The sequence below is a fragment of the Onychomys torridus genome, chromosome 20, assembly GCF_903995425.1.
Source record: "Onychomys torridus chromosome 20, mOncTor1.1, whole genome shotgun sequence".
Classification (NCBI taxonomy): domain Eukaryota; kingdom Metazoa; phylum Chordata; class Mammalia; order Rodentia; family Cricetidae; genus Onychomys; species Onychomys torridus.
This window is the reverse complement of record NC_050462.1, coordinates 1136266-1150820: the sequence shown is the minus strand read 5'-3', so window position 1 is coordinate 1150820 and position 14555 is coordinate 1136266.

Genomic DNA, 14555 nt, shown 5'->3' with positions numbered 1-14555 from the left:
ATTGAAGGTTCTTGTCTCCTCTAACTTAAGCGTTCTGTCTTGGGGCTCTGCTCTCCTGCACTGTGGGGAACAAGATGTTGAAAGAGGAGATTGGGGGAAGGGTAGGGACATTTCTTCAGGAGTCATCCAGATGGCTCTGAGGGAGGCAGAGAAGAGGTATGACAGGATGCTTCAAAATGTTCAAGCTAGTTATCTAATCTCCCGACACTAAGATTCCAGGTGATGTCATACCCACAGTCAGCATCCTGGTGATACTGGGGTTGAAATGGTCTTTTTGTGCTGACCTTGGAATCCACTGGCTTGGGCAAATTAGAATCCTTCTGATAGTCTCTAAGAGAGGGGGTGGAGGAGGATGACCCAGAGTCTGCCACAGCACTGAGAACGTTGTCAGGAAGATGCTGCCCTGCTTTTCCAGGACTGTTCTGCATCCCTGTGTACCACCCACTCTGGCTTTAGGCCTGTGCCTTTCTTTGGGTTGAGCTGAGCAGGATAGTGTGGGAAGCTGCTTGGATTCCTTTCTCTCAGTTCCACCTCCTTCCTGAACTCTGGTATGGGCTAAAAGGGAGAAAAATCTATAGGTAGAGAATTGGGCTTGGGGGTTTGGGGCTGCATAGATGGCAGCATGCAACTTCTGATCCCCATCCCCTTGCCTCCTTCTGTGAATAGCCCCTGCTTCTTTGCTGCTTGGCCACTGCTATACTCAGGTATAGCAGCCATTGCTGGTTGGTGGGATGGTCTGTTCAGTATTTCCCATCATTCTGGAAACCCATTCTCCTCTGCCTTCTCTCTTCCTGGTCACCAGAATATTCTCTTTTGTCAGCACACTCAAAGACAAAGGAAAAACAGGTTTCCTACCCAGAACAGAGGCTCTGGTATGTCCTCCATTCTGGGACACTCTGAATTCAGGACTGCTGTAAGATCTGGTGGTCTCAGGCCCACGCAGTGGTGTGAGAGCCGCTTCCTACATGTGGAGGCTGGAGAAGTGGGTGGATGGTTTCCCAAGGCCAGGCTCGGTCTTGCTGTCTGCTCCTCAGTGAGATGCCAACTGTCCCTGCAAGGAAGAGTTAGAACAGAGTAGACCCCTAACAAGCAGCTTCCCAATGAAGTCCTGTTACCTACAAGCTGATCCTCAGCCGAAGATGGTATGCTTAGTTCATTTTCCTGGAGTCACTAGTGAGAGACACATTGATGATCCCGACAGGCAGACCGGGAGACCGGCTGTCAGCGTCCTGGTCCTTCTTTTGCTTCCTGGGTCCTGGCTGTTAGCGTCCTGGTCCTTCCTTTGCTTTCTGAGTCCTTTTGTGGTCCTCGTTTACACATCTGCCAAAGGGGTGGGATTGTACTTCGTTTTACAGGTAAATTTCAAGGCACAATCAGTTTTTAGGAAAGTGCTTCAGGACCCTAGGCCACATGACAAGGCTAAATTCCCTCTGAATTTGGTCTCTGTGACCAGGCACTCCTTTATCACAGGAGTGTGCAGGGTGAAATTCAGGGGGTTTTGCCCAGGCCTGCTGTCTTGAGTACAAATGTGAATGATGGACTGACTGCTTGCTGCCAAACTGGAAGTGTTCTGTGGGGATTTACTGGCATGGTATCATTCCTAGGAAGAAGAAGAAAAAAAGGAAAAAAAAAAAAAAAAAAAAAGGAAAGGAATGGAGAGCGGGAAAACTTGACTGCACATTTTTTTTTTAAATCCATGTTGTGACTTTTATTTAATTTCTATATTTTTTGGTAATAAAAAGTTGACTTTAATTTGAATTTGTCTTTTATTTATTGGTCTAAAAGGCATTTCAAAGGTATTATAATAATATATTGGTATAATTTAATTGGTGCAGCATGCTTTTATGGCCCCAGTCAAAGTTGGTCTTCACTTATTTGACTGGTTTGAGAACAGCCTACAGGGAAAATAAAATAAAAGCTGGCTAATTACCCAAAGTGTTCATTTTTCATTGGAATCTGATTTGTGTCATTTTTTTGTTTCTGTTTTTATTTTTAAATTAAATAAATTGCAATGAACTGAACCGGGGCCTTGTTTTGCTGGTTGTTTCTCCTTAACTCCAATGTCATGGTGGGTGCAGGTGCCCCAAGCCCACTGCGCTGAGCTGAGCCCCCAGGGGTGTGGCTGTCACTACTCTGGAACTGAGATAGCTGTGCTTGCTTCTCCGTGTCTCCTAGGGTGTGTGTACATGAGCACGAGCCTCTGCATGAGTGTGTGTGCATGTGTGCATGTACGCTCATGTGTGTGAAGGCCAGAGGACAACCACGGGCTGCTGCTCCTCCAGCGCTGTCTCCCTTGCTCTTCTGAAGCAGGGTCTCTTGCTGGCCCAGGGGTTGTCAGGTAGCTAAAGCTCCAGGCTCTGCACGTCACAGCTGTGCTCATCTGTGTTCACCACCAGAAAAGTGACTTTGCAGAACAATGGTTGGTGCACGCTTTGCTTTTTTGCTTTTGGGTGCCGTTGGAGGAATTCAGGTGTGTCCGTCACCTTTATATTTCTCCTCTCTGATCATGCAGCAACCCCCGCCCCTATTAAATTTCACATTTAGCCCTTCAGTCTGGGATGGAGGTTCACCAAGGGCTGACAGCCTTGCTGTTCCCTCACCATGCTTCAGCTTCCCAGAGGTACCCTTCCCCCATCCCACTCTCTGGGGCCAAGGTCAGTGGGCCACTGTTTTCTAAGGGGATAGGCCACTGCCCTGCCTATGGCGTCTGGTGATTACTGTTATCATGATGTCTTCCATGAACAAACACTACCCCGGGGCCCCTACCTACAGTTCTTGGAAAGAAAGATGACTAACAGGGCAAAACTGAGGAGTTCTTGGATCCTGGCCATATCAAATGATATTAAGTTCAGTATAGAACATCATTCCATCTAAGAAAAGCCTGGCTTTACAGAGAAATGAGAACGGGTACTCATTCCTGACCAGGGTGAGCCTCAGCTCTGACAGCAGTACAGGAAGCCGAGTCAAATTTAATCTCCAGATAAACACCAGGATAATTTTTAGTGTGTGTCCCATGTGATATTTAGGCCATATTTATGTCTTTAAAAACATGTCCCCTAGAATCCCAGTGTACCTGAGCATTTACTGGATGGGTCTTAAATTGGCTAAACTCAGTGGTTGCCAGGTATCATCAAGGTGGGTGAATGGATGCTTCTACCTGTCAGATTTAGAATGTTCTGTTGCCTCTTGTCTTTCTTACTCTATTACTATGACAAAGCACAATGGCCAAGTCACCGTGGCTCAGAGTGTGATGGCAGGAAGGCGGGCACAGTGCTGGAGCACTAGCGGAGTGCTTATGTCTGATCCGGAAGTTGCAAGTAGAGAGCAAAACTGTGCCAGGTGTGGGCACGTGAAGCCCACCCTAGAGACACACCTCCCCCAACAAGACTACACCTCCTTATCCTTCCCAAACAGTTCCACAAACTGGGGACCAAACATTCCAATATATGAGCCTGTTGGGGCCATTTTCATCCAAACCATCACACCTCACGTTAGGCTGCAACAGAAAGAATTCCACTTCTAGGCTGGACATGTTGTTTTTTCAACTGTTTAATGGCTTGCTTGATTCCTTTCTTCCTTCCTCCCCCCTTCTTCCCCCCTCCCTCCCTCCCTCCCTCCCTCCCTCCCTCCCTCCCTCCCTCCCTCCCTTTCTTTCTTCATTGATTCGTTTATTTATTTACTTATTTATTGTGTGCATGTGTATATGTGCACATTTGCATATATGCGTAAAATCCAGAGGATAGTCTTGGTGCCTCAAGTGCCACCCTCCTTAGTTTTTGAGACAAAGGCCTCTTTAGACTAAGCTGCTGGCCAATGAGCCCCAGGGGTCTCCCTGTCTCCATCTTCTCAGTGCTGGGATTACAAACACATTATCACACCTGGCTTTTTTCAGTGTGGATTCTGGCATTTGAATTTAGGTCCTCTATTTGCAAGATAAGCATCATACCACCTGAGCCATCTTTCCAGCTAATGGCTTTATTGATAGCATTCTTGCTTATCTCTGCAGCTGTACAAGTGAGAGAATTCTTAAGAAGTTATACTGAGTATAAAACTCCATGGACAACAATGGACCCTTCTTTATGGAGCAACATTCATTGGCTTTTACTCATCTCTTCTTTGTCTAAGATAAATTTTTAGTGATCCTGCAGATATTTTAGCAATACCTAGGGCATGATGAGTATGAAGGGTGGGAACACCCCAGCCCTTCAGTGAGTTTTAATGTATTTGCCCTGCTGATACTTGATTCTCGCTGCTGTCCTTGCCTCCATTAACAAATGGCAGACATTGTAGAGGAAGGGATGAAGTTGAAATTTACTTAAAGTAGGTCCTTTTGGAAATATGTAAGTCTGCACTCACACAGAAAGAATGGCATGTACGTGGCCTAGAGACTGTAGCAAATGTGACATAAACAAGCCAGAGAGGAAATGCAGGGTGATCACAGTGAAATACCAGCTATCCTGGGTTCCATAAAACCTTGCAGAAGAAGAAGGAAAAAAAGCTCTAGCCACTGTAAGTGTGGACATTCCTATTTATTCTAGACGGGACAGTAGAGGATGCAAAGACCTCAGAATCTTCAAAAACACTCAAGGATTGATTTCTGGCCCACTGGCATAGGACAATCACAGGCTAGGGAGTGTAGTGTTTGTTTAAACATATGTGTCCACATTCTGACAAGGACTGGCTGTGATCATTTATGACCTTGTATTTCCTTAATTACAAATGACTGCACCCTTCAACAGGTGGTCCCCAGACATGACGCATGCTGTGATGTGCAATTTTAAATGAGAATATGTTTCTGCTGCAGAGATTGACTGCTACTTATTGAAATTTATGGAAAAGATGTTTTTAATCCACAGGATCATGCAAGGCTCTGGGCATGGGAATGGAATGGCTGTGATGCTATTCGTGAAGAGCAGGGTCTGCGCGATCAGGTTTTCCTGTGACTAGACCTGCCCCATGCCAGCACAGCTGTCTGGTTCCAACACAGAATGATGCAACAAGTCAGCAGTTATCCGTATTTTAAGGTTCCAACAATTACTTTCCTCTTGATGAAAAACGCACTTCCCATGAATATTAGTCTTCCAGAGTCCAATCCTCGGCAGAGCAATTTAAGAGGGAATTGTGTATTTTAATTCAGAGTTCCCATCAGTCATAGTGGAGAGGGTGTTGGCCCCTAGTAGACAGGAAGCAGAGAGGAGAGAAAAGGACCAAGGATTGGGGATAACCTTCAAGTGCATGCCTCTCATTGGCCTACTTCCTCTTGCTAGGCCGGCCTCCCAAAGTTCCTACCTCCCCAAATAGTGCCATCTCAGCCGGGGAGTAGTCATCCAACACAAGCCTGGGGCAGCTTGGGGGAGCATTTGATACTCAGATTATACCAGCATCTCTCTCAAGCTAGGACTTCCTGACATATCACTGGCTTGATGTAATAAGCTATCGGCTGTCCCTCTCTGGCCAGCACTGGCTGGGCAGTTGTCCCTTCATGCCCTCTCCATGCTAAGATTCTTGCATCCTGTGGCTTTGGCACCCCAGGCTTCTTCATTCCTGACTGTACAAATGAGAGAGGCCAGGGATGAGAACCTGTAACCAGCAGGCCTAGATCCAGTGTGCATACTTTGGGCCCACATCCCTTTGGTCAGAATCCAGTCACCCGACCCTAACCTTCCATCGTGGGTAGTTTTGGAGTATCTAGTAGCAGAAAGTAAAATGGGGTCAGATGAATTCTTGGCAACATTTCCATTACATCTTATTTCTGCATCCTGTGAGGAGCCCCAGCCTGAAGAAAAAGAATTATAACTAACTAATATTAACCAAGAGACTATGAATTCGTCTGTGTTCTGATCCTTCATATCTATCATCTTTTAATGCCTCTCATGCTTCTTTAGCTCCATTATCACAGAGGAGGAAACTGTTTTAGGAAAATGCAATGACTTGCCCGAGTCACCCAACTGTGAAATATAAAGCTGGATTCAAATGTGGGCCCGGGCTGCATAGCTTCTGAGCTGGCTGTGTTTGCTCTGTTTATCACTTACAATGATCCTTATGAAACTCAGACTCCTCACCATCTTATTCACGTACACAGTATTTCCCTGCACAAGCCCAGTAGACATCATTAGAAAGGAAGACACAGGCTACTGTCAGTTATTGTTCAAACAAAGAGGAAGAGAGCAACCCTGCCCAGTCTTCCATTGATGGCAAGTTCTAGAATATCCAGTCTCAACAGATGAGACATAAGATGATTCATGTACCCTAACTCTTCGAGTGTGGAATGGGTTAGAAGGATTCACCTTTCTTTTTGTTTAGTTGCTCAGAATTCCAGAGTGGAGACAGGAGACCTTTAGTGGCCAGGTGCAATTCACAGCTGTCAGTACTCACATGCTAACAGGGTTCCATGTGATGTTTCCTGTATTGCTGGGCTTCAGGAAGTCCCTGGAGCCTTCTAGAGGTCCCAGAGTTCACAGACCTGCCTGGGGTCTAGTACTGCAAAAGGAACGTCTGTCATACCGACATCAGGGCAGAGTAATGTCTTCAAAGCCATGGGGTGGAGCTGGAGGCAGTACAGACATTCCCTTCAGTCATATCTCACTGTCAGATGAAACTGGGCCTGGAGGACACCGCATTTTAGAGGCAGCTAAAGAAAAGGGGGGCTTCAAAAAATAGCTATCCCAAGAATGTTCTGCACATTGGAATTTGTGAATCACTGAAGCTGAAAAAACATCTGATTCAGCAATGCCTAGGGCATTCCAGAAGCTGCAGCCATCAGGCTTTGGAGCCTAGATAGAGCATGTGTGCAAAGCTGGAAGCCAGATGTAGACTCAGAGCCAGCCAGCTGGTTTGCTCCAAAGAGGTCCTGGTTGTGGGTTCAATCCCTGTGAAGTACAGATGGCCTCTGGAAGTGGGCCCTGCCTGCTGAACTGGCTTCTCAGACACATATGATGATGAAGTAAGGAGGGGGGAAATAAACTCCTTTTCTAGAGAAACAACCAATAAGAATGCAATCAGGCCCTCTGGAGATTCAAGATGGTGGATCACATCACCCATGAGGTCTTCCTGGCATTGGACTTTACATTCTGGCTGATTTCCAGTGATCCTGCTTCAGACTCATTGTCAACCATAATGCTTGCGGCCGATCTCTGGAGCCTCTGTGCTCTGTTCCTACCCACTCCCCTCCCACCAAACCATTTCTGCCTTTTCTTGGCCCTGAACAAGGCCTTACCTTTGTTCTTAGCTTCATGTCTGTTCCTTGAATGTCATCGTTATGTGACTTTCTTAGTTAGCATGGACTTGAAACACTTGGCACTGGACATTTTCTGACCCAACACCTCACTTGAGAATTATCCTTTCAAACTTAAGTCATGGCATGGGACCCAACATAGACATCAATGCTGAAAGAAGAGTCAAGGGCTCAAACCTGTTCACAGAGGTGTGGGTGAGCCAGCCCTGAAGTTGTGAGCATGGGAGAGCTGTTCCTACTACCCATCTGTCTTGTGGTGGGTGGCATGGATGGGGGAATGATGCCCTCCCTGCCCATCAACACCTGAGGCAGGTGGGAAAGTTGGCCCTTTGGTCATAAGAGTGAGAGAGCCATCCTGACCCCCACCAGCTGCAACAGTTGGGAGAGCAGGCCCTGCACTTTGCCAGGGCAGCACAATGGAGCCAACCCTGTTTGTGGAGGTGTGAGTGAGCCAGCCCTGAAGTTGTGAGCACGGGAGAGCTGTCCCCATTACCCATCTGTCTTGTGGTGGCATGGACAGGGAAGAGTTGCCCTCCATCTCCCCAGTTGCCTGGCTTGATGGTCATAAGAGCAGGAAAGCCAACCCTATTAGTACAGGAATGCTTGAGTCAGCCCCGAAGTTGTAAACCTGGGAGAGCTGTCCCCATTTCTCATCTGGCAGACCAACCCTACAACTGCCCAGGCCCAGACCCAGGGTTATGACTTGGCCTGCCCCAACATCCATCCCCATCTATGATTTGCTGGGGCATGTGAAGGAACCGGTCCTGAAGACCCAAAGCTACAGGATCTCCATAGCACAGTGCAACAACAGGATGTCCTAGAAGAGTCCTAGTGAGTACAAAGCAGAGGCCTTGAACCAGACCAACAACTCTTTGCAATGAACACTTGCAAGTAAAGATGTATGGACAAAGGGGTGTACTGTGTGACTCACTGTGTCACAATGTAGCTTCCATGATGAGATTTTAATTTTTTTCCCTTTTTTCTCTTAAATTTTGTTTTAATGAGGGGGGGGGCGAGTACAGGGGTGGAGAGCAGATGGGAAGGGACAGGGAAATGAATGGGATCAAGATACATGATGTAAAAGACACATAGAATAATTTTTCTCCTTTTTTTATTAAGAGATTTTCTATTCATTTTATATATCAACTACAGATTCCCCTGTCCTTCCTCCTCCCACCCTCCAGCCTTCTCCCCCAAACCACCCCCATTCCCACCTCCTCCAAGGCAAGGTCTCCCATGGGGAGTCAGCAGAGCCTGGTACATTCAGCTGAGGCAGGACCAAGCCCCCCTCCTTGCACTGAGGCTGTGCAAAGTGTCTCAGCATAGGCACTAGGTTCCAAAAAGCCAACTCATGCACTAGGGACAGGTCCTGGTCCCACTGCCTGGGGGCCCCCTAAACAGTTCAAGCTAAAAAACTGTCTCACTCATCCAGAGGGTCTAGTCCAGTACCATGGGGGCTCCTCAACTATTGGTCCATAGTTCATGTGTTTCCACTAGTTTGGCTAGTTGTCTCTGTACTTTTTCCAATCATGGTCTCGATATCTCTTGTTCGTATAATCTCTCCTCTCTCTCATCATTTGGACTCCTGGAGCTCTGCCTGGGGCCTGGCTATGGATCTCTGCATCTGCTTCCACCAGTCACTGGGTGAGAGTTCTATCATGACAGTTAGGGTATTCAGCCATCCCATCACCAGAGTAGGTTAGCTCAGGCACCCTCTCAACTATTACCAGTAGTCTAGTCTATAGAGGAGGTATCTTTGTGGATTCCTGGGGACCTCCCTAGCACTCTGCTTCTCCCTATTCCCATGGGGTCTTCATTTATCATGGTGTCTCTTTCCTTGTTCTCCCACTCTGTTCCTGATCCAGCTAGGACCTCCCACTCCCTTAAGCTCTCATCTCCCTTGTCCTCCATTACCCCTCCTCAACCCCCAATTTGCTCCTGGAGATCTCATCCATTTCTCTATCTCTGGGCGATCCCTGTGTCTTTCCTAGGGTCCTCCTTACTAGCTAGCCTCCCTGGACTTGTGAGCTGCAGTCTGGCTATCCTTTGCTTTACATCTAGTATCCACTTATGAGTGAGTACATACCATGTTTGTCCTTCCCGGTCTGGGTTACCTCACTCAGGATGATTTTTTTCTAGTTCCATCCATTTGCCTACAAACCTCATGATGTCATTGTTTTTCTCTGCCGAGTAGTACTCCATTGTGCATATGTACCACATTTTCTTCAGTTGAGGGGCATCTAGGTTGTTTCCAGAATCTGGCTATTACAAATAATGCTGCTATGAACACAGTTGAGCATGTGTTCTTGTGGTGAGATTGAGTATTCCTTGGGTATACGCCCAAGAGTGGTACAGCTGGGTCTTGAGGGAGATGGATTCCCAGTTTTCTGAGAAACCGCCATACTGATTTCCAAAGTAGCAGTACAAGTTTGTTTGTTTGTTTTTAAAGAGTCAAGGACTCTCAAGTCTACTGTTTGTGACCTTAATCTTTTGTTTACCCTTTATAGACTCTTTTCCTCATGTATAAAAAGAGGGACTGCACTGTAGCAATGAGGTGTGGCGTTCACCAATTTCTGTGGTGTAAGTATTCCTGTCACAGCCTGTTTCAATACGACACCAAACAGGTACAAAGGGCTCTCGAAGTATAAACATGGGTGATTGCATTTGAGCCTCCCCAAATGCCAGCATGTGGGCTAGGGCTGCTGTATAGTGACAGAGTACGTTGGTGTGTGTGCCTGTGTTGCAAGACCCCTGAGGAAGACCACCACAGAGCTGATACCTGATGCAAAACACACAGGGGTTTATTGATAACAAGCAAGCCTGGGCTTGGTCCATGTCCAACACTCCGATGGAGGAGGACAGCCCTGAGCTTTCAGAATGGGGGTTTTTAAAGGGAAAACCGCAAGCAGAGTGGTAGAAGCCTTTGTGTCATATGGGTGAGGGTATGTTACCTTTGAATTTACTGGTTGGGGGTTGCAGTTATCATTTTTGGACAGGCCTGTCTTTGTCCTTGAGCTGGCTGGCCTCACACCTCCTGTCTGTAGGGGCTGACTCAATGGCCCAGGTTCTGTCCTTGACTCATGCATGTAGCTCTAAGTTTGTAAGGGATCCCAGACAGTAAACAATTGGCCGAACCTTGAGCAGTCAGAGTACGTTCAGAAAGGGAGCTACTGTGAGGATTGTGTCTTTTGTTTACAGCCCTCCCAGAAATTTCAAGCAACTTGCTTAAGTCTCAGGAAACTGAAATTGAGGTCTGATCTCTGAGAGAAGACTGAGCAGCCTGTTATGGCATCTGCTTGGTCCTTTCACTTGTATAGCATGTGCAGGCCCCGGGTTTAACTCTTAGCACCCCAAAATACAGAAGTAGCTACTCCAGGCTGTTTGGGTTTTCACTGCTCAGATGTATTAGACGTGCTCGGCAGTGCCACTCTCTATTGTTTCTGTCATTGGAAACGCTCTTGGTAGGAAAAACATCTCACCTCACTGTTAATTGATTCACTCCGTGAACGCTCGTTGCATGCACTGTTACAGGTGCAGGAGACGGAGCAGCAGATAGAATGGTCAAGTCAGGTCTAAACCCTTTGCTATGATGCCGAGATCCAGCCAAATGCTTCTGCATTTAGACTTTGGTTTTGTGCCTGTTAGCTCTGCATGGCTTCTCTCAGGCTGAGTATATCCCCTCCTCTCCCTAGACTGCTGATCAATGTTTTGTTATTGTTGTAATAGGTTTACAAATTTGGTGAGTATTTTTCTTGAATTTATTAAGCTAATTGTGACTTTTCTCCTTTACTATTTAATGTGGTGACAGCCTTGTTTGATTTTTAAATATTAAACCCACCTTGCATTTTTAGCATAATTTGTGCCTTATCCACATCATGCTGCTCTCTTTGTATATATGAATTTTGAATTGCTGAAAATTTCTAAATTTCATTCCAGTTCTCATCCCCCTCTCCTTTCCCACTTCCTCCTCTCGGTCCCCTTTCTGTCTTTCCATCCTCCTCATCCTTTCTCTGTATGTCTTCACCTGGTTTTATTATTCACGTAACATTGATCATCAACTATCCTTTCTATTAGCTGAAAGCCTTGTGTAGGGCAGCTGTCATTTCTTCATTCAGTACTTGGCTTAGCTCAGCAGTTATGATGTCTAATACTGATTGATCAGAGACTCACATGGAGGCGACCCTCCAGGCTGTCTGTGAGGATTCAAAGATTAGGCTAGTCTCTGAGAGTGACAGAGAGAGGTTTATTCTAGGTTAGCCAGCCTGTAACTGGGCTGAATAATGAGAAAAACAAGCCTCTGTTCCCCAATGGTGTACAATGTGCATGGCCACTTCCTATACCTGCCCCAACAGGTCCTTCTGTCGCTTATGCCAGACTTTTTGTTTCCTCACATCAATGAGAAAAATAATATATCAGTGGAGACTCCTAACCCGGAGCTTCCTTTATTGCCCCAGCCAGCGGGGTTTCAACAGGAGTGACCCACCTATGGGAGCGAATGAGAGACAGGGGACACAAGAGACAGACAGCAAGACAAGATTCTGATCAAGCCGCCAATCTTTATTTCTCTCCACATGGCTTATATAGCATAAGAGGGGAAGGGGCAGGAAGGAGGGAAGGGGAAAAGGGGCATGTAGAACATGGAAGGGGTGCAAGACGTGTGAGGCAGATCATGCAACTGTCAGCTAAGGTCACTGGTCAGGGGCAGTTTATTCTGTTGCTAGGCTGCCTGACCCTGGTATGCTCTTTATGTTTGGTTGTCATGGCACCTGACTGTGGGATGTTCTCTTATCTTTGGGGGCCTCTGGTTACTGCTCTGGGAAGGGGCTTATGACTTGTTCTCTGGTCTAGCTAGTACTTTCCATGCTTCATGTTTGGTTCCTGACATCTTGGTCCCTAACATCTCCCCCTTCTATACATATAGCAAAACAAAGAAAGGAGGCCCAAATGTTCTGCCATGACGGGGGAGGGGTGACAGAGGCTCCATCCCTGTTGAGTTTGAGTTCTTTTGTTAATCAATCGGTTCATGTAGGCGTCCCCACATGTCCCGAAGGAAGCTGGAACGATGCAGTTTTTTACAGGGGGCGGGTTTTAATCTGGGAAGGAAGTGTATAGGGTCTGCATAACTGCCATGCAATAGAGCATGTCATCCAAGGCACCCAGGATGGTGGAGCACTTTAGTCCCCCTGCCTTCTGCAGTCCCAGCTGCACCCTCAATCCCTTAAGCAGTGGGCTCCAGTTCCCAGGCACAGGTGCATCCTCCCCTGGGCAGAGGGGTCTGTGCTGATATGGAGTCTGTATCTGGTTCATTGAGACCACGTTCATGGAGGTCAAGGTGATGGTAATGAACCTGAATTTGTTTTGCCTGAAGTTCAGCCAGCTGACTGCGCACAAATTGAGTTAGTCGAGACAAAGCCCAAGGGCCGAATGTCAAGGCAAGAATGAGGCCAACCAAGGGTCCCAGGAGGGACGGCAGGAGGGTGCTTAGCCAGGAAGATGCAGAGAACCAATTTTGGAACCAGCCTAGCTCTTGGTCCCTTTCTTTTTTGCGCTTCTCTAAGCCTTCATGGACCTTAGCCATGCTATCTATTGCTACTCCTGTGTGATCAGTATAGAAGCAACACTCTTCCTTAAAAGCGGCACAGAGGCCTCCTTGCTGTAAAAAGAGGAGGTCAAGCCCTCGGCGGTTTTTGAGGACCACCTCTGAAAGGGAGGTGAGGGAGGATTCAAGGGCGGAAATGCCTCGCTCCAGCTGCGCTATATCTTCATCTATGGAAATTCTAAGCTCTGAATAATGTTGATTAGATAAGACCAGGGAGGCTAGGCCCATACGGGCCCCTGCAGCCCCCACCCCTAGGAGGACGGCTAAAGTGACTGCAGTCACAGGCTCCCTTTTCAAGCGATGGGGGGGGGGGGGGGCGAGGGCAGCTGTCTCTGCCAGAGTCTTCTCTTCCCATCTTCTGGAGAATTGATCTGGAGAATAATAGGTTAGCCTAGGGATAAGCTGAACCAATATGTAAAATAAGGGGGCAGAGGGATTATTTAAATGAAGAGAAATGCATGGTGTTAGGCCATCAGTACAGGCCCACCAAGTATCGTTGGCAGGGAGAAGATATCCAGACTTAAGGGAAGTACTTAGGTTGTCTGTGACATTGCAAAGTGGTTGATAAACAGGGGGAATGATAGCACCTCGGGTGATAAGGCAGTGGCCTGAGCCCATAACTTGGGAGAGTGTAAGGCGAGATGTGGGTGGCGGTTGCCAGCGACAATCGTGTGGGTCAGTGGTTAGGGAGAAATCTAAATCAACAGCCACTCCTTCATAAAATGGTGGGGCAGAATGATAGCAAAGCCAGCAGGAGTCAACCAAATCAGGCTTGGAGGTATTAAGTACCTGGTAGGTTTTTGCGATAAGGGTGGTAATCATATCTTTGGTAGTTGGTGGGGAGGTGGGAACATGGGAGAAAAACCCATGGATGTCTGAGATATATTGGTTGTAAGCAAATCATTGTTGCTGAGAAAAGAGTTGGGACCTATGGCAGCAGCATTAGGGGAATTAACAGGCTGTTTTAAAAGTTTGATGAAGAAGATGACACCTGAATTATGGCCATCTTGGTAGAGTAAGAGGCCCCATTCATAGCCCCGCTCCCAATTGGTAGCCTTCTTTCCGGGGTCAGTAAATCGGATCCTAAGAGGATGACACCATGAATTAATGCACTCAGGTCTAATAGTCCAGGGATTCTTAGGGCGGGAGTAATTGGCCCTAACAGTTATAAAGTCCCAGGACGAGGAAGGGCCCCAGTATGTATCACCGGTGGTTTCACAGCCCCAGGCCTTGCAATGGCGCTCAGGGTGACCACCGCAGGTGTAATGACTCGAGCGGGGATGATGGTAACCAGGGCAGACATAGAGGGTGGGCCTAGTGAGGTGGGAGCGAAGGAAGGCATTGCTACATCCAGGAGGGGCACAGGCCTGTAGGGGGCGGTTAGGCGGTGTGTGGGGAGGCGGGGAGTCGTTTTCTAGACCCCAAGGGGCCATAGAGCCTGATGCGAGCTTACAGAGGTCCGGAAACAGGTCTGACTACCAAGGGTCAAGGGTGACTAGGGAGGTTTGCCAGGTGACATCCTGTCGCTCTGTCAACACCTGCCAGGTATGGTTTAGGGGCTGGTGGCGATTGGTGTTTTGTGATGGGCTAGAGAGGCTGTGGCTCGGGAGGAGGAGTATGAGACCCCAGGCAGCCAGCTGACTCACAATGGGCAGCTTCGTGGGTGATCTCCATCTCTTTGAGGTCTCAGTCTTTGATGGTAGCTTTAGCATCTGAAAGAGA